Source organism: Galeopterus variegatus, unplaced genomic scaffold, assembly GCF_000696425.1.
Source record: "Galeopterus variegatus unplaced genomic scaffold, G_variegatus-3.0.2 Scaffold2543, whole genome shotgun sequence".
Classification (NCBI taxonomy): Eukaryota; Metazoa; Chordata; class Mammalia; order Dermoptera; family Cynocephalidae; genus Galeopterus; species Galeopterus variegatus.
The window spans coordinates 217,796-236,491 of NW_007728654.1; positions in this window are offsets into that span (position 1 = coordinate 217,796).

Here is an 18,696-nt window from a genome sequence, read left to right on the forward strand (position 1 = left end):
TGACCGGTAATGGGATCGCAACCCTCGGTGTCGAGCCCGCACCGCGCTCAGCCAGTGAGCGGGAACCGGTCTCCACATGGGATCCGAACCCTCAGTGGCACCGCTGAGCTCCCAAGCAGCGCACTCTCCAGTGCGCCACCGGGCGGCCCCACCCTTCTCCGCTTTTACATTCTCGTTAAATATCTGGTTCATTTTCTTCATACAGTTCCTTGGTGTCCCTTTACCCTCTTCCTGGCTTGGAGGAATCATGTCCAAATGCCACAAACCTATTGGAATTGTAGCGTTTATTAGCCTTGTGCTGATATTGTTCTTGAGTAATTTTATTTTCCACTAGACTGATTTCATGGAAAGGATACTTATTTTATTTATCCCAGAACTTGCAGCGCTTTGTAAGTCCCAAACATTGCTTATTGAATGAGTAAACATACTTATTAGATTCCAGATGATAACATATAACTACAAATACTTTGTAGGGAGTTGGGAACAGTTGATAATAAGAGTTTAAACTGGAGAGAAGGGAAAACTTCCTCCGAGACAAGATGATTGTATAAATATAGGAAAAGTGATCTAAGCTGTAAATAAGACTACCCTGAGAAAGGTTTGTTAGGTGGTCTCATTTTTGAACTTCAAGAACAATGCAAGGGTGATATCAGATCTCTTTGAATGAGAGAGTATTGGAGTGGAAAAATGAATGGTGAAGGAAGGAGAAAGGAAAAGAGTTATAATTTTTGTTGTTTAAGTCTTAATAATATCTCATGCTAACAGCATGTTTTAGGAACACTACTAAGAAGGACAAAACTTTGTCTCCTTTCTCAATATCATCATTGGTCCCAGGGTTAGGTGGATAATACACCATTAACCCACCTCCCATTGTCATCAATTCAATAACGGTTTGAACAGCCATTGAACATTTCTGTATGTATCTTGACTGGTGTTCATCTAGGTCTTTATATTAGCATTTTAAGCTTAGTTTTCCTCGTTTAAGTTCTCTGTTGCTGCAGCTCTGGAGTAAGGGTGGTGCCCATCCCAAACTGAAGAGAGGCCGAAGGATGGGGAGGGAGCAGTGTCTGGAGGCACAGATTCTTACAGAATTGGCTCCCCACAGCTCTTAGATTTTGAAAAATTGACCAAAACAAATTGTTGTAGGCTTTGTATTTAAAAGTAATAATGAAACAACAGTTTTTGGTAAATCGTTTACTTTGGTAGTCTTAGTAAGTAATATATTTGGTAAATCATAATGTTGTACAATATATCTCTTGAAATTGTTCCTCCTTTGTAACTGAAATTCTGTTTCCTTTGACAAACATCTCCCCAACTCCCCTCCTAGCTCCTGGTAACCACCATTTTACTTACTGCTTCTGTAAGTTTGCCTTTTTTGGATTCCACATTTAAGTGATATCATGAGGTGTTTGTCTTTCTGTGCCTAGCTTATTTCGCTTAACATAATATCCTCCAGGTTTACTCATGTTGTCAAAAATGACAGGATTTCCTTCTTTTTAAAGACGGAATAGTATTCTATGTGTATATATACCACATTTTCTTTATCTGTTCAGCCATTGATGGACACTTAAGTTGATTCCATATTTTGGCTATTATGAATAATGCTGCAGTGAACATGGGAGTGCAGATATATCTTCAACATACTGATTTCTTTTCTTTTGGATGTATACCCAGAAGTGGATTTCTGGTCAAATGGTAGTTCTATTTTTAATTTTTTGAAGAACTTCTATACTGTTTTCCATAATGGCTGTACTAATTTACATTCTCACCAACAATGTGCAAGTATTCTCTTTTCTCCACATTCTTGCCAACACTTAATACCTTTATCTTTTCTTTCTGATAATAGCCATTCTAACAGGGATGAGGGAATAGCTCATTGTGCTTTTAATTTGCATTTTTTTGATGATCAGTGATGTAGAGCATTTTTTTATTCATGTATCTGTTGGCCATATGTATGTCTTTTTTGAGAAATGTCTGTTTAAGTCTTTTGACTGTTTTTAATCAGGTTATTTGGTTTTATGGTATTGAGTTGTTTGAGTTCCTTATACATTTGGGGTATTAACACTTTATCAGATGAATGGTTTGAAAATATTTTCTCCCATTCCATAGGTTTTCTCTTCACTTTCTTGATTGTTTCCTTGGCTGTGCGGTAGTGTTTTAGTTTTATGTAATACCATTTGTCTATTTTTGCTTTTGTTGCCTGTGTTTTTTGGGTCATATCCACAAAAAATCATTGACTCAATCAATGTCGTGGAGCTTTTCCCTGATGTTTTCTTCTAATAGTTTGTTATTTCAGGTCTTACATTTAAATCTATATTCTGTTTTGAGTTGATTTTTGTAGATGAAGTGAGATAAGGGTCAACATCATTCTTCCTGTGGATATCCAGTTTTTTCATCACCATTTATTGAAAAGACTGTGACTTCGAGGCAAAATAAAGCATGTAAGAATTCACCAACTGCTGGGCTGGTCATGGAATAAAACAAAAAAAATGAAGACATCTAGGAAAATAAAGGTTTTTAGCCAGAAAAGAGCAGTTTGGGATATATTAAAGAGTGGCATTGCCTATTGAGATAAATTTCTGCTACTCTTAGGACATTTCTTGGGGCATATTTCTTGGAACAAAGTCACACAAAATAAATTGAGAGGGGAAAGGGATTTGTAAAACATTGCCCCGTAGTAGCTAGTCTTTTGAGACTTACTATGCATAATTAGCATATTAAAAGTTCCCTGCCGCCTTCCAATAAAGAAACCTTTTTAACATTAAAAAAAAAAAAGAAAGAAAGAAAGAAAGAAAAGACTGCCCTTTCCCCATTGTTTGTTCTTGGCACCTTTTTTCAAAATTGATTGATTATAAATGCTTGGATTTACTTCTGAGCTTTCTATTCTGTTCCATTGCTCTATGTATCTGTTTTTATACCAATACCATGCTGCTGTGATTGCTATAGCTTTGTAAAAGATTTTATAATAGATCGGTTAATTTGATGTGTCTGGCTTTGTTCTTTTTGCTCAAGATTTTGTTGTCTAATCAGGGTCTTTTGCCATTCTCTATTAATTTTAGGATTTTTTTTCTATTTCTATGAAAGATGTCATTTGAATTTTGATAGGGATTGTATTGAATCTGTAGATCACTCTGGGTAGTATGGACATTTTAACAACATTAGCTCTTCCAATCCATGAACAAAGAATGTCTTTCCCTGTATTTGTGTATTCTTCTATTTCTTTCATTATTTATAGTTTTTAGTGTCAGATCTTTCACCTCCTTGGTGAAACTTATTCCTAAGTATTTTACTTTTTGTAAGTATTACAAGTGGGGTTGTTTTCTTGATTTCTTTTTTGGACAGTTCATTGTTAGTGTATAGAAGTGCTACTGATTTTTATATGTTGATATTGTGTTTTGAAATTTTACTGAATTTGTTTTTTAGTTGTTATGGGGTTTTGGTGGAGTCTTTAGGGTTTTCTATGTATAGAATGATGTCATCTGCAAGCAGAGACAACTTAACTTCTTCCTTTTTGATTTAGATGCCTTTTATTTCTTGCCTAGTTGTTCTTGCCTAATTGCTTTGGCTATGACTTCCAGTACTACATTAACTATAAGTGACCATAGTGAGCATCTTTGTCTTCTTGATCTTAAAGGAAAAGTTTTCAGCTTTTCACCATTAAATATGATGCTAGCTATGGACTTGTTATATGCGGCCTTCATTGTGTTGAGGTACATTTCTTCTATACCTAACTTGTTGAGTGTTTTTATCATAAAGAATGCTGAATTTGGCCAAATGCTTTTTATCCATCTATTGATGTGATCATATGGCTTTTGTTCTTCATTCTGTTAATGTCATGTATCACATTTATTGGTTTGCACACACTGAACCATCCTTGTATCCTTTGGATAAACCCCACTTGATCATGGTGAGTGATCTTTTTAATGTGCTCGTGAATTTGGTTGTTGGTATTTTGTTGAAGATTGTTGCACCTATGTTCATCAGGGATATTGACCTGTAATTTTCTTTTTTTGCAGTTTCCTTGTCTGGCTTTGATATCAGAGTAATGCTGTAATGCTGGCCTCATAAAAATAAGTTTTGAAATATTTCCTCCTCTTCAGTTTTTTTCAAAGACTTTTAAAAGAAACAGTATTAGCTCTTCTTTAAATGTTTGGTATAATTTAGCCATTAAGACATCAGGTTCTGGGCTTCCCTTTTACGGGAGAATTTTATTACTGATTCAATTTCTTTACTTATTATTTGTCTGTTCAGATTTTCTATTCTTTAATGATTCGGTCTTGGTAGGTTGTATGCTTCCACAAATGTATCCATTTCTTTTAGGTTATCCAAATTGTTGATGTATAATTAATCATTCATAATAGTCTCTTATCCTTCACATTTCTGTGGTATCGGTATTAATGTGTCTTCTTTTATTTCTGTTTTTTTTTTATTTGATTCCTCTCTTTTTTGTTCTTAGTTTAGCTAAAGATTTGTCAGTTTTGTTCCTCTTTTCACAAAACCAACTTAATTTCACTGATCTATTCTATTGTGCTTCTAGTCTCTATTTCATTTATTTCTGCTCTGATCTTTGTTATTCCCATTCTTCTGCTATCTTTGGGCTTAGTTTGTTCCACCACTATGTTGAATAGGAGTGGCCAAGTGGGCATCCTTGTCTTGTTCTTCTCCTGTTCAGAATGACATTGGCAATGGGTTTATCATATATGGCTTTAACTGTATTGAGATACTTTCCATCTATACCCAACTTATAGAAAGTCTTTATCATGAATGAATATTGAATTTTGTTCAATGCTTTTTCAGCATCTATAGAGATGATCATATGGTTCTTGTCTTTGCTTTTATTGATGCAGTGTGTCATATTTACTGATTTGCATATGCTGAACCAGCCTTGCATCCCTGGGATGAATCCCACTTGATCATGGTGTATAATTTTGTGTATGTGTTGCCATATTCTGTTAGCTAGTATTTTATTGAGGATTTTTGCATCCATATTCATCAAGGATATTGGCCTGTAGCTTTCTTTTTTTTTGTTGTGTCTTTGTCTGGTTTTGGTGTCAGGGTGATGTTTGCCTAATAGAATGAGCTTGGGAGAATGGCCTCTGCTTCATTCTTTTGGAATGTAGAGAGTTGGTATCAATTCCTTGTTGAAAGTTTGGTAGAATTCTGCAGTGAAGACATCCAGTCCTGGGCTTTTCTTTGTTGGGAGCCTTCTGATAACAGCTTCAATCTCTTTTATTGTTATTGTCTGTTCAGGTTGTCTATATTTTCTTGGCTCAGTCTTGGTAGTTTGTGTGTGTCCAGAAATTTATCCATTTCCTCCAGATTTTCAAATTTGTTGGCAAATAGTTCTTCATAGTAGTATTTAATGATTCCTTGAGTTTTTGAGGTATCAGTTGTAATATCACCTTTTTCATTTCTAATTTTTGTTATATGTGTCTACTCTCTCCTTTTTTTAGTTAGCCTTGCTAATGGTTTGTCAGTTTGATTTATTGTTTCAGAAAGCCAACATTTTGTTTCATTGATTATTTGTATTGTTTTTTGGGTTTCTAGTTCATTTAGTTCTGCTCTGACATTAATTATTTCTTTCCATCTACTAACTTTGGTTTTGGATTGTTCTTGTTTTCCTAGTTCTTTAAGGTGAAATGTTAGGCTGTTTACTTACCATCTTTTCATTCTTCTGAAATAAGCATTTAATGCAATAAATTTCCCTCTTAGTGCTGCTTTTGCAGTGTCCTACAGGTTTTGGTATGATGTGTCTATTTTCATTAGTTTCAAGAAATTTTTTGATTTCCTTTTAAATTTCTTCTTAGACCCATATGTCATTAAGTAGAATGTTATTTAATTTCCATGTGTTTATATAGTTTCCAGAGTTTCATTTGTTATTGATTTCTAATTTTAATCCATGGTGATCTGAAAAAATACATGGAATAATTCCAATTTTTTTGAATTTGATTAGACTTGATTTGTGACCCAACGTGGTCTATCCTGGAGAACATTCCATGTGTGATGAGAAGAATGAATATTATAAGGTTGTTGGATGGAACATGTAGATATCTGTCTAGTCCAATTGGTCTAAAGTGTTGTTTAGATCTTGTGTTTCTCTTTGGATTTTTGTCTAGAAGTTCTGTTCAATGTTGAGAGTTGGGTTTTCAGGTCTCCTGCCATTATGGTGTTGGTGTCTATCTAATTCTTTAGGTCTAATAGCGTTTGCTCTATAAAAGTGGCTGCTCCAATATGGGGTGCATATGTCTTTATGATTGTTAGTTCTTCTTGATGGATAGATCCTTTTATCATTATATAGAGCCTTCTTTATATCTTTTTATGGTTTTTGGTTTAAGGTCTATTTTATCTGATATAAGAATAGCTACTCCAGCTCGTTTATTGTTTCTATTTGCATGGTATGTCTTTTTCCATCCTTTCACTCTTGGTCTATGTGTGTCTTTACAGGTGAGGTGAGTTTCTTGAAGGCAGCATATTGTTGGGTACATCTTTTAAATCCAGTCAGTGTGTTTTGTGTGGGGAATTTAATCCTTTTACATTAAGAATTATTATTTGTAGTGTGTTACAAATCTTGATTCCCCTTTGATATTAGAATAGGATTTTTAGGTAATGCAAGAATGAGCCAAAAGGCTCTCAAGTAGGGGACGAAAGTCCACAGATAAGTTTGGCAAAAGCCATCTAGTCAATTCTAATCACTGTTTAGGGATGGTATTGTGTAGGTTGCTGGTTTGATTCTGGCTTGAATGACTATTTACTATTTAACCTACTCATTGTTCTTAAGATATGTTAAGGAAACTGCTTGAATGCTGTTTAAATATGCTAAGGAAATCACTGTAGCAAGTATGTGGAAAAGAAAATGTTTACTAAGGACAAGCTATTGGTGGATCAACTTAGTTTTTTACAAATTGCATTCCGGAATGTCACATTGTTAATTTACTGCTGTTACTAGTTTTACGCTGCTTGTTTTTATGTCCTCTTTTGATGATTGAATCAAATGATTTTTTCCTGTGAAACTTCCTTGTCCTGTCAATAAAAAGAAAGGCTGATTTTGGATTGGGGATGCTGCTCCCCTGATGGGTGGCAGTCTCTCCAGGCCTCATTCATGTTACCTTGAGTGAATTCTTTCTTTCTCTTTTTTTTCATCTTGGTTACACAGAGGGAAGTATAACAATTATTGAAAGGTATTGATTTACTCCTGACACTTTATTGATTTTTGTTTGGATGTTTTAAGTATCTTTTGTTCCTTTCTTTCTGATTTACTGTTTGTCTTCTGTGTTTGTTGCTTTCTTGGTGTGGTAGGTAAACTTTTTTTCTCTTTATAGTTACCATTTTTATTTTACTGGTGGGATTTGTTCTTTCTTGAGTATTCATGGTAGTGATGGTTGTTTTTCAGGTACCAGACCCAGTACTTCCTCGACAACTTCTTGTAAGCAAGGTCGTGTGGTAGTGAACTCCAGCAGTTTTTGTTTGTCAGAGAAATATACTATTTGTCTTTCATTTTGGAAAGATAGCCTTGCTGGTTAAAGTGTTTTTGGCTGGCAATTTTTTTCTTTTAGTATTTTGAATATATCATCCCATCCTTTTCTGGCTCTGAGGGTTTGTGATGAAAAGTCTGATCTTAGTCTGATTGGGGATCCTTTATAGGTGACATGATGCTTCTCTCTTGCAGTTTTTAAGATCCTCTCTTTATCTTTGAGTTTTACCAGTTTGACTATACCATGTCATGGAGAGGACCTTTTTGGGTTGAGTATGTTTGAGGATCTTTGAGCCTCCTGAATCTGAAGGTCTGTGTCTTTCCCTATACCTAGGAAGTTTTCTGCTATTATTTCATTGAATATATTTTCAATGCCATTTCCCTTTTCCTCCCCTTCTGGAATACCCATGATTTGGATATTTGAACACTTAGGGTTGTCTATTGTCTCTCTCAGATTTTCTTCAATTTTTAAAGTTCTTTTTTCTTTCTTTTTTTTTTTTTTTTTTTTGTCCACCTTTGTTATTTCAAACAGACCATCTTCAAGGTCAGAAATTCTCTCTTCTGCTTCTTCTAACCTGCTGGTTAAACTCTCTGTTGTGTTTTTAATTTCGTTGAATGAATCCTTCAGCTCAACAAACTCTGCTACATTCTTTTTCAGGGCATCAATTTCCTTGTACATTTTTTCTTTCAGGTCCTGTATACTTTTTCTCATTTCGTTGTGTTGTCTAACTGAGTTTTCTTGCATGTCATTTAGTTTCCTTAGAATTGTTGGTCAAGGGGCCAGCCTGTGGCTCACTTGGGAGAGTGCGGTGCTGATAACACGAAGGCCAAGGGTTTGGACCCCATATAGGGATGGCTGGTTAGCTCACTGGGTGAGCATGGTGCTGACAACACCAAGTCAAGGGTCAAGATCCCCTTACCAGTCATCTTTTAAAAAATAAAAATAAATAAATAAATAAAAAAGAATTGTTGCTCAAAATTCCTTGTTAGTCATTTCAAGGACTTCCTGTTGTATAGGATCTAGAACTTCAGAGCTATTGTTTCCCTTTGGTGGTGTCATACATTCTTGGTTTTTCATATTTCTGGTATCTCTCCTTTGGTGTTTAGTCCTTGTGGCAGAGGGTTTCACGGTCCACTCATTCAACCCTGGTGTCTCACCTGGATCTTGCAGGGACTGCCAATTCAGTGGGACTGCCATTTCGGCATGGTTGTGTTGGGTCCCGTGGGCCTCTCTGTGGGCGGGGACTTGCCTGGGCTGAGGGTACTGTGCTGCAGCAGCTGCTAGTTCTGGTGTGGCTTCTTTGAGGCCTGCAGGCCCAGCTGCTCTCCTATATTTAAAATTGTTATATTCTCTGGATGAATTGACCCCTTTATTATTATATAATGACCTACTTTGTCTCTTGTGATAGTTTTTGACTCAACATCTATTTTATCTGATATGAATATAGCTACCCCTGCTCTCCTTTGGTTTTTATTTGTGTAGAATATCTTTTTTCAGTCCACAAGGGAGTTACCTCACTTTTGTGTATCTACTATAGGTATTTGCTTTGTGATTACCATGAGGCTTACATAAGACGTCTTGTAGTTTTAACAAGCTATTTTAAGCTGATTATAACTTAACTTTGATCACATAAAAAAAACTGTACTTTTACAACCCCCCACACATGCATTTTATGTTTTTAATGTTACACTTTACATCTTTTTTCCTTAACAAGGTATTGTACCTATATTATTTTTACTAGGGTTGGTATTTTAACCTTCATTTTAAGATGTAAATAATTTATACACCCTCATTACAGTATTAGAGTATTCTAAATATGACTCTGTACTTACTTTTACTATTGAATTTTATACTTTCATGTGTTCATGTTACTAGTGTCCTTTACTTTTAGCTTAAATAACTTCTTTTAGCATTTCTTATAAGGCAGATCAAATAGTGAAGAACTCCCTCAGCTTTTGCTTGTCTGGGAAAGTCTTTATGTCTCCTCCATCTCTGAAGGACAGCTTTTCTGGGGAAGGTACTCTTCATAGGCAGTTTTTTTCATTCAGCATTTTGAATATATCTTCCTACTCACTCCTTATCTTTAAAGTTTCTGCAGAGAAATCTGCTGTAGCCTTATTGGATTTCCCTCAAATGTGGTATACTTCTTTTCTCAATGCTTTCAAGATCCGCTCTTTGTCTATGGATATTTAACATATGATCATAATATGTTTTGGTGTAGTCTTGTTTGGGTTGAATCTGACTTGAGACCTTTGACCTTCCTTTACCTAGGTATTTATATTATTCCCCACATTTGGGATGTTTTCAACTATTATTTCTTTAAATAACCTTTCTGTCCCTTTCTCTCTCTTCTCCTTCTTGAATCCTATAATCCAGATGTTAGCTCTCTGATGTTGTCCTATAACTATTGTAGGCTACTTCAATCCTTTTAATTCTTTTTTCTGTTTTCTTTAGTGACTGCATATTTTCAAATGACCTGTCTTTGAGTTTACAGATTTCTTTTTTCTGCTTGATCAGTTCTGCTGTTGACACTCTATTGCATTTTTCATTTAATTCATTGTATTACACAGCTCCAAAATTTCTGTGTTTTTTTATGATTTCAATCTCTGTTAAATATTTTAATTTTGTTTATTTATTGATTTTTTAATTTTATTGAGTTTCTTTTCTGTATTCTCTTGAAGTTTGCTGAGCTTTCTTATTTTGAATTATTTATCAGGTAGTTTGTATATCTCCATTTTAGGGTGGGTCAACCACTGGGAAATTTTTTTGTTATTTTGGTGGTGATATGTCTCCATGATTTTTCACATTTCTTGTTGCTTTACATTGAGGTCTGTGCATTGGTGGAGCAGTCACCTCTCCCCGACTATATAGGCTGGTTTTGTTGGGGAAAGGTATTCCCCTATGGGAGAGTGTGGGGGTGCTAGCTAGATGCAGAGCAGTGGTTCTGATACTGGTGAGTGTGCAAGCCTATTGTCTCCATCCTGCTCTGCCAGCTGAGGACAGTGTTGATGAAGATTGCAGGGATTCTTAGTGAAAAATGCTGTGATATCCACAGTGGCAATGAGGGTTGTTGGGGTTTGTGGTGGCAATGGCTGCCAGTGTCCTGCTGATCTCTTTTTCTCCTGCCAGAGAAGTTGTGGCCAAGGGAATCCCTCTTGGCACTGGGTCTGGCTTGCAGTTCTGGTTGTGGTGCCTATGAAGTTGAGGCTTGAAGCACAGGCATGTACGGAGGGACTATGGATCTGGGGCCCAAGGCAATAATGACACTGGTGCTTTGAGTACAGGCACTCCTGCTGCCACATTGGTAATAGTGTGTAAGGTGTGGGAGCTTGTGAGACAGGTATCCAGACCTGGGAGAACAGGCATGTCCTAAGCTACAGTAGCTCTGGGGCTTAGGATGAGGTCTAGCTCTCTATGGTGACTAAGCTGGTGACAGAACACTGGGACACACAGAGAGACCTTGGCTCCAGGGCTTGATGTGTGAGTTAGGTTGTTATGATGGTGGCTGGTGTCTGAGGTATGAGTTTATGAAGTACAGCCTAGGAGCCAAGGCCCAGAGCATGTATGTGCATGTAACGACAGTGGCTCTGGGGTCCAGTGTGCAGGTAAACCCCTGTGGTGGCTGAGCTCGTGTCCAGAGTGCAGATATGTGCAGAAAGATCTTGGCTTTGGGGTTTGGGGTGCAAACTAGCTTGCTACGTGGGTGGCTTTGGTGTCTGAGAGATGGGCAGGCTTGGTCCAGCCACAGAGCCAGGGTCTGGAGTGTGGGAGCTGCCGGAGCGAAGAAAGCTCAGGGATCAGGGACATGCATGGGGTTGGGAGAGATGGTGGCTCTGTTCCTGGAGTGGCACATCAGTGGCTGCTTTTTGGGTTGTGGTTGAAGTCACATCTTTCCTGGGATTCCATGGTGGGAATACATGTTGGTTACCTAAGTGGCAAAAGATGCCAGTGTCCTCTCTGGAGCAGACCACTGGGGACCACACTGGTTTCTGCTATGTGACTGATATCAATAGCTTCCATCTTTATTCTTTGTTCCTAGCCATTTCCTGGTGTCTCACGGATGCTGATCTCACCAGTGATCCTTTCTGTGTGAATATTCTGTGCTTTTTTATTCCACTGTGTGGCTACAGATTTTTTGTATTGAAGCATAATTGATTATACATATTTTTGGGGGGGTACAGTGTTGACTGCCATCACCTGTGTACAACCTGTACTTATCAAATCAATATTATTAACATGTCCATTATTACAAATTGTAATTATTCTTTGTGCTCCTTACCCAGTCTCTCCCCAACCATCCTCTTCCTCACCCCGCCACCTCTGGTAACCACAGATTTGTTCTCTCTTTCTGAAAGGTCAATGTATTATTGGCCCTTGAGCCCTCCCAGGGCTATTTTGTTACTGGGTAACTGTCTGTATTAGTTTTTTTTTCTGGGTGGGGGAATGAAGGCTATTCTCTCCTACTCTGCCATCTTGGTGACATCTATCACCAACTTTAGAATTATCATATTAACAGAGAAGATTCAGATGGACCAAAAGCCATTTTTATTTAGCTTTAGAATGTATTGATAACACAGTCAGATGTGGATGCTCATGAATTCTTTTTTTTTTCCTACTGTACCTGTCTCTGACCACTTTGTACAACTTATCATGGTAGCTTTGAGGAGAAGTTTCTGGGTTCTATGTATAACTAGTGGGGTGGATGAGGAAGAATGGCTTGAAATCCCTCATCACTGTACTTCTTCTTAAGAGAAACTAGTTGAAATTTCTAGATGAAAACTACCTCCACTCCTGGGAGAAATTTCCAGCTATCTCTGCTCCTCTCACAAGGTTATCAAAGCTTAAGGCCCTCAGTCAGGCAATTCCAAAGGTCTCTGGAGGCCTGGTTAGATGGGAAAAAGGATAAGCCAGAATTTTTTGCATCCACAACTTTCCTCAGTGTCCAGAGGGCAAATATCACTGTTCTCATCAATAGGAGTGTATAAAGCATAGTGAGGATGAATGGTGCTAAGTATCAGTTACTTTGGGGTTTTCCTGCTCTGGAGCATATCTATCTTGAGGGTAGAGCAAAGACCCCTGCCTGCTACTCCCAGTGTTCCTGAATCAGACTGGAATAAGATAGAGAACAAGCAGGGTTCAGAACATTCTAAAGTGTTTCCAACTGGACAATTGTGGACTTATATCATAGGACATATTTTAAAAGCCCCAAGCCTGTAATTCACACTGATGGGACTATATATGCCGATATTTAGAATACTAATGTTCTCCTTAGCTTCAGACTCTATATCTAACTGTATATTTGACATAGTAGAAATCTGGAAGGAGCACCAGCACCCTAAAGTTACAAAACCCACAATCAAATTTATCCTCTCTTCCCCAAATTTTGTCTATTACTTACAGCAAGTGGAATCATATTCTGTCTCAAGCCAGAAATCCAGGAATCATCCTTGATGCTTCCCTTTTCTTCAATCCCCACATTCAGTCCATCAGCAAGTCCTATTATTTCCATCTGAAAAATAAGCCTTAAAGTCAGCTACCTCTCATCACCTCCATCATGTGGCCTGACATCATTGTCTCTCACCTAGCCTACTGCCTACCTCTACTCATGACACTCTCTAAAATTTTTTTTCTCACAATGTGATTTTTTTTCAGAGAACACAAATCAGATTATGTTACTCCTTTGATTAGAATCATCCAATAGAGACATATCATGTTTATGTATTGGAAGTTTCAACATAGTAAAGATACCGATTCTTTGCAATTGATCTATATGTTTAACACAATTCCTATCAAAATCCAAGTAGAAGGCTTTGTAGATATAGACAAACTGATTCTAAATATTTTATGGAAAGGCAGAGGAACTACAATAGCCAATTTAAAGAAAAAAGTAAAGAGAGAGTAAGTGCTCTACCCGATTTTAGGAGTTATCATAATGCTACATTAATCATTAAATGCTTTTTTGGCAAAAAGCAACACAAGAAGCTGCACCAGCTGTAAGAATGCTTCGAGTTTAGCAACATAAAAGCAAACCCTTGTACCAGTCTTTCAGAGAGCCATCAGAGAGGTCAAAACACACAACCACACTTATTTGAGAATAAGGCTTTTATTGCTCCCTCTGGCATTAATGACTTACACAAGGAGCTCAGGCTCCTCAGATCATTACCTCCACTGATCTGGAGGTTGGTAGATTATAGGCAGGCCAATTAACATGCCATAGCATTCTCTTATAGCAACACAGATATTTCTTTCTCCATTAATCTTTCCCCCCATTGTTATAAGTATTTCATTAGGTTCCATAGTTCTGCAAAAGTTGATTCCGACAGTTTTTGCCAGCATATTGGTTATTACTGTGGAGGTCCAGAACCCTAAATTTCCTTAATAAACCATTTTCAGTGATGTCAACAATGTATTCAGCATATAATCTTATGAGACCTTTATTTTGCAAAGAGAGAACAACATAGAACAATACAACATAATAGGGGTTCCCAAACTAGACTCACACAAGTACACCACCTGATTGTCGATGAAAATGCAAATCAATCCAAAGGGAGAAAAGATAATCTCTTTCAAAAGTGGTGCTGTAGCAATTGAACATTTAAACATAGATCAAAAAATACTGCCAAGGAGCATGTTAAGAAATCTAAGCACCTGGATGAAGAAGAGGAGGACGATATAGTTGGTGAGTGAGAAAAGATCTGCAGTGGAGTGCCCTTCATTAGGAGAAGCCAAAATTGTTTGCCACAGGAACTGAGATCACCCACACTGTTGGTGCAAAAATACTAAATGAGATCCTACAGATATGAGGCAAGAAGGGAACTGATTATGTAGCCCCAGATTGAGCTAGTACAGTATTTGGTTCAGATCACTCCTGAAAACAACCCAGGGGAGGGTATTATTATCAAGATCAAGTTCAATATCATTGCCTCTCTCTATGATTATAACCCCAACTGAGCCACACACATGAAACTGAAGATGTGGCAGAAGTACCTGGACTGCATTAATGAGCTAATGGGCATCATTTTTGCAAACCCTGGTATCTTTGTTGGAGAGAGCACTTTGAAAGGGACTTAGAACCTGCACAATGTTAACCAGCCACTGCATATGTAGGGCTGTATCCTAACTCTGGTGGATGAGGTATTTAACAAAATAAGAAAAATACTGATTCTCACTGTGTACATCGTCATTGAGTGCATGCAGTGCTACCTAGAGGAGAACAGCACTGCCGAGGAGATCTATTGCACCTAATTTGGGCACATCTTCCACACCTACTACAAGTTTAATTACAAGGCTGATCAGTGGCAGATTACCTCCTTTCCCAAGGGCTCCTCAAAGGCTGAGCAAGACTGGGCAGAAAATGAGGGTAAGGATAGTTATAACAGACATAATATATAATATATCTATAGATAATATCTATTATATAATATACGATATAATACATATACTATATTATGTATATACATGTATGTGTGTAAAATATAGAATAAGAATCAAGAGGTAGAGAATAAAAAAAAGAGTTTAAATTATACAAAGAACCAGGCAAATTTTCTAGAGCTCAAAGCACAATAATTAAAATTTTAAAAAGAGGGGTTCAAGAAAGATTTGAGCAGACAGAAAAAAGATATCACAAACTTGAAGACAGGCCAATTGAAATAATTCAGTCTAAGAAGCAGAAAGAGAAATGAATGAAAAAAGATGAACAAAGCATAAGAGAATTGTGGGACACCATCAAGCCATACCAATATACATATGATGGGAGTCCAAAAGTAAGAGGAGAGAGCAGAAATAATTTGAGGAAATAATAGCTGAAACTCAACAGATACGATATAATACATGAATCTATATATCCAAGAAATTCAACAAACTCCAGGCAGAATAAACTCAAATATTTCCACACTGAGACACAGTATAGACAAATTGTCAAAAGCTAAAGATGGAGAATCTTGAAAGCAGCAAGATAGATGATACATAGCACATACAATTGATCCTCAATAACACTAAAAGCCAATTTCTCATCAGGAACAATGGAGAATTGGAAACAGTGGAAAAACATATTTAAAGTGCTGGAAGGGGAAAAAAAGCTGTCAACCAAGAATTCTATATCTGCCAGAAATATTCTCTAAAAGTGAAAGAGAAAGCAAGACATTCCAAGATAAACATAAAACTGAGGGAGTTAATCACTAGTAAGCCTTCTCTACAAAAGAGTACTAAAGGGACTCCTTTAGGCTGGAATGAAATGCCAGTGGAGAGCAAGACAAAGGCACATGAAGAACTAAAAGCAACAGTAAAGGGAGCCACATAATTAAATACAAAAGTAAATGTTACTGCATTTTTGGTTTGTAATTGCTTTTTTTCTATATGACATAAAAGAAAAATGCATTAAAATAATTACAAATCTATCTGAATGGACAAAAAAGGTACGAAGATATAATCTGTGGTTATTCCAACGTAAGAGGAGATGAAGCTATAAGAGACAATATTTTTGTATACAATTAAAATTATGATAGTATTAACTAAAACTAGATTGTTATAAAGTTAAGATGTTAATTATGATTACCAAGTTAACTACTATGGGGGAAAACACCTGAAGAAAATACAGAAAAAGAAATGGTAAGGAAATCAAAATGGTACACTAGGAAAAATTCAACTTATCAGAAAAGAAGGTAGTAATTGAGGAACTGAGGAACTGAAAAGATATAAGATATATAGAAAACAATACAGTGACTTCAGCAAGATGTTAGACCAGGAAGGTCCAGGCCCTTGTTTCACCACAGAAATATCAAATATACAACTACAGACTAAAATGACTGTATAGACTCTCTGGAAACCATTTAAAGATCTACGGCAAACACATCAATTACCATTTAAGAGAGAGCCACACTCACAATGGCAATTTAAAAATTTGGCATTTTTGCTCATTTTTACATCAACGTCTCCTCCTTATGGCACAGCATGGTCAAGAAGAAGTGGCTTACTTCCTTTTTCCCTTTCTCAGGATGGAAGAAAAAGAGAAAAACATGTTTTCAAACTTTTGGCCTATGCCTGGGCTGTCCACTGGACTGGTTTCTGTACTTCCTGACTCAGAGCTCATACAGGAATGGCAACATAGTTTGGATCTCAGGATGGAAGCTGTGGAAGGTATTGGTGGATGCCATGGTGGGTGAAAACTGCAGAAAGACTGCAGACCCTTGGGCTCCTGGGAGCAAGAGAAAATGGACAAAGGAATACAATAGAATGTCTAAGCCTTCAAGAAGATACAAGTGGTAAGATTCTGAGGAAAATTAAGGCTTTTTTTTGTTTCTTTTTTTGTCTTTTTTACTGACCGGTAACGGGATCGCAACCCTTGGTGTTGCACCCGTACCAGGGACTGGCAACGGGATTGCAACCCTCGGTGTTGCGCCTGCACCGCACTCAGCCAGTGAGTGGGAACCGGTCTCCACATGGGATCCGAACCCTTGGCGGGAGCGCCGCCATGCTCCCAAGCAGCGCACTCTCCAGTGCACCACTGGGCCGGCCCAAAATTAAGGCATTTTTAAGCAACCATGTTATACAGGGGAATTTATAAAAAAGCATATGCAAAGGCACAGGAAAGACACATGCCCATAAAGTGGCCTAAGAAGATCATAAACCTTTATGGCAGGATGATTAGTAAAAGTCTTCCCCTGCACTGAACCAGTCTACAAGACTGGGAAAGGGGGCTGGTTTTTCAAATGCCAATTTTCAAGAAAAGATTGCAAGCTTATAAACAAACATAAAAACATGGTTCATTCAAAATAAAAAAATATCCAGAAACCAACACTAAATAGACACAGACTGAGGACTTACTAGACAAAGACTTTAAAACAACTGTCTTAAATATGCTCCAAGTACTAAAAGAAGGCACTGACAAGAAGTAAAGGAAGTTAGGAAAAGAACATATGAACAAAATGATAATATCGATAAAGAGATAAAAATTTTAAATAAGAAACAACAACAGCAAAAATAAACAAAGAACCAAATAGAAATTCTGGAACTGAAAATACAATTACTAAATTTGAAAAGTCACAAGATAGCTTAAATAGCAGACTTGAACAGACAGAAGAAGGAATGGACAAACTTGAAGAAAGGTTATTTGAAATTATTGTATCTGAGGAGCAAAAATAATAAAGAATGAATAAAAGGCAACAGAGGCTAAAGGATTATGGGAACACCATTGAGCAGATCAATATACACATTTTGGGAACTCAGAAAGAGAAGAGGGAAAGAAAGAGGAAGAGAGCTTGAGGAAATATTGGCCCCAAACTTCCCAAATTGATGAAAGACATGTATATAGAAATACAAGACATTTAACAAACTCCAAGTAGAATAAACCCAAAGAAGTCCACACCAAGACACATTGTAATCAAACTGTCAAAAGACAAAAAGAGAATTTTGAAAGCAGCAAGGGAAAAGCAACTTGTCACAAATAAGAACTACTCAATAGAATTATCAGTGGATTTCTCAGCAGAAAGCTTGCACACCAGAAGTCAGTGGGAAGATATATTTTAAATGCTGGAGGGGCGGGGGAATTTGACTAAGAATTTTATATCTGGCAAAACTATCTTTCAAAAATGAAGGAGAAATTAAGAAATTCCCAAATAACAAAAAGATGAGGAAGTTCACAACCACTATACCTGACCTACAAGAAATTCAAAAAGAAGTCCTTCAAGTTGAAATAAAAGGATATTGAACAGTAACTCAAAGCTGTATAAAAACAAAATTTTTCAGTAAAGGCAAATATAAAGACAAATTAAAAAATGGTATTGTAATTTTGACTCATAACTACACTTTTTTATCTTCTACAGGATTTAAAAGACAAGAGCACATAAATTATTATAAATCTCTGTTAATGGGTAAACACCATATTAAGATATCATTTATAACATCAATACCACAAACCAAAGTGGATGTAGGCAGAAATGTAAAGGAGCAGTTTCAGTATATGATTGAACTTAAGTTGGTATTAGTTTAAATTATATTGTTATGACTTTACGGTTTTATTTGTAATTCTCACAGCAACCACAAAGTGAATATCAATAGAATTTGCAGAAAAGGAAATGAGAAGAAAATCAAAACATGTCACTACCAAAATTCAACTAAATACAAAGAAGTTGGTAAGTGAGGAAATGAGAGACAAAAAAACTGTAACACGTACAGAAAATAAGTAACAAAATGGCAATAGTAAGTCCTTCCTTATGAGTAATCACTT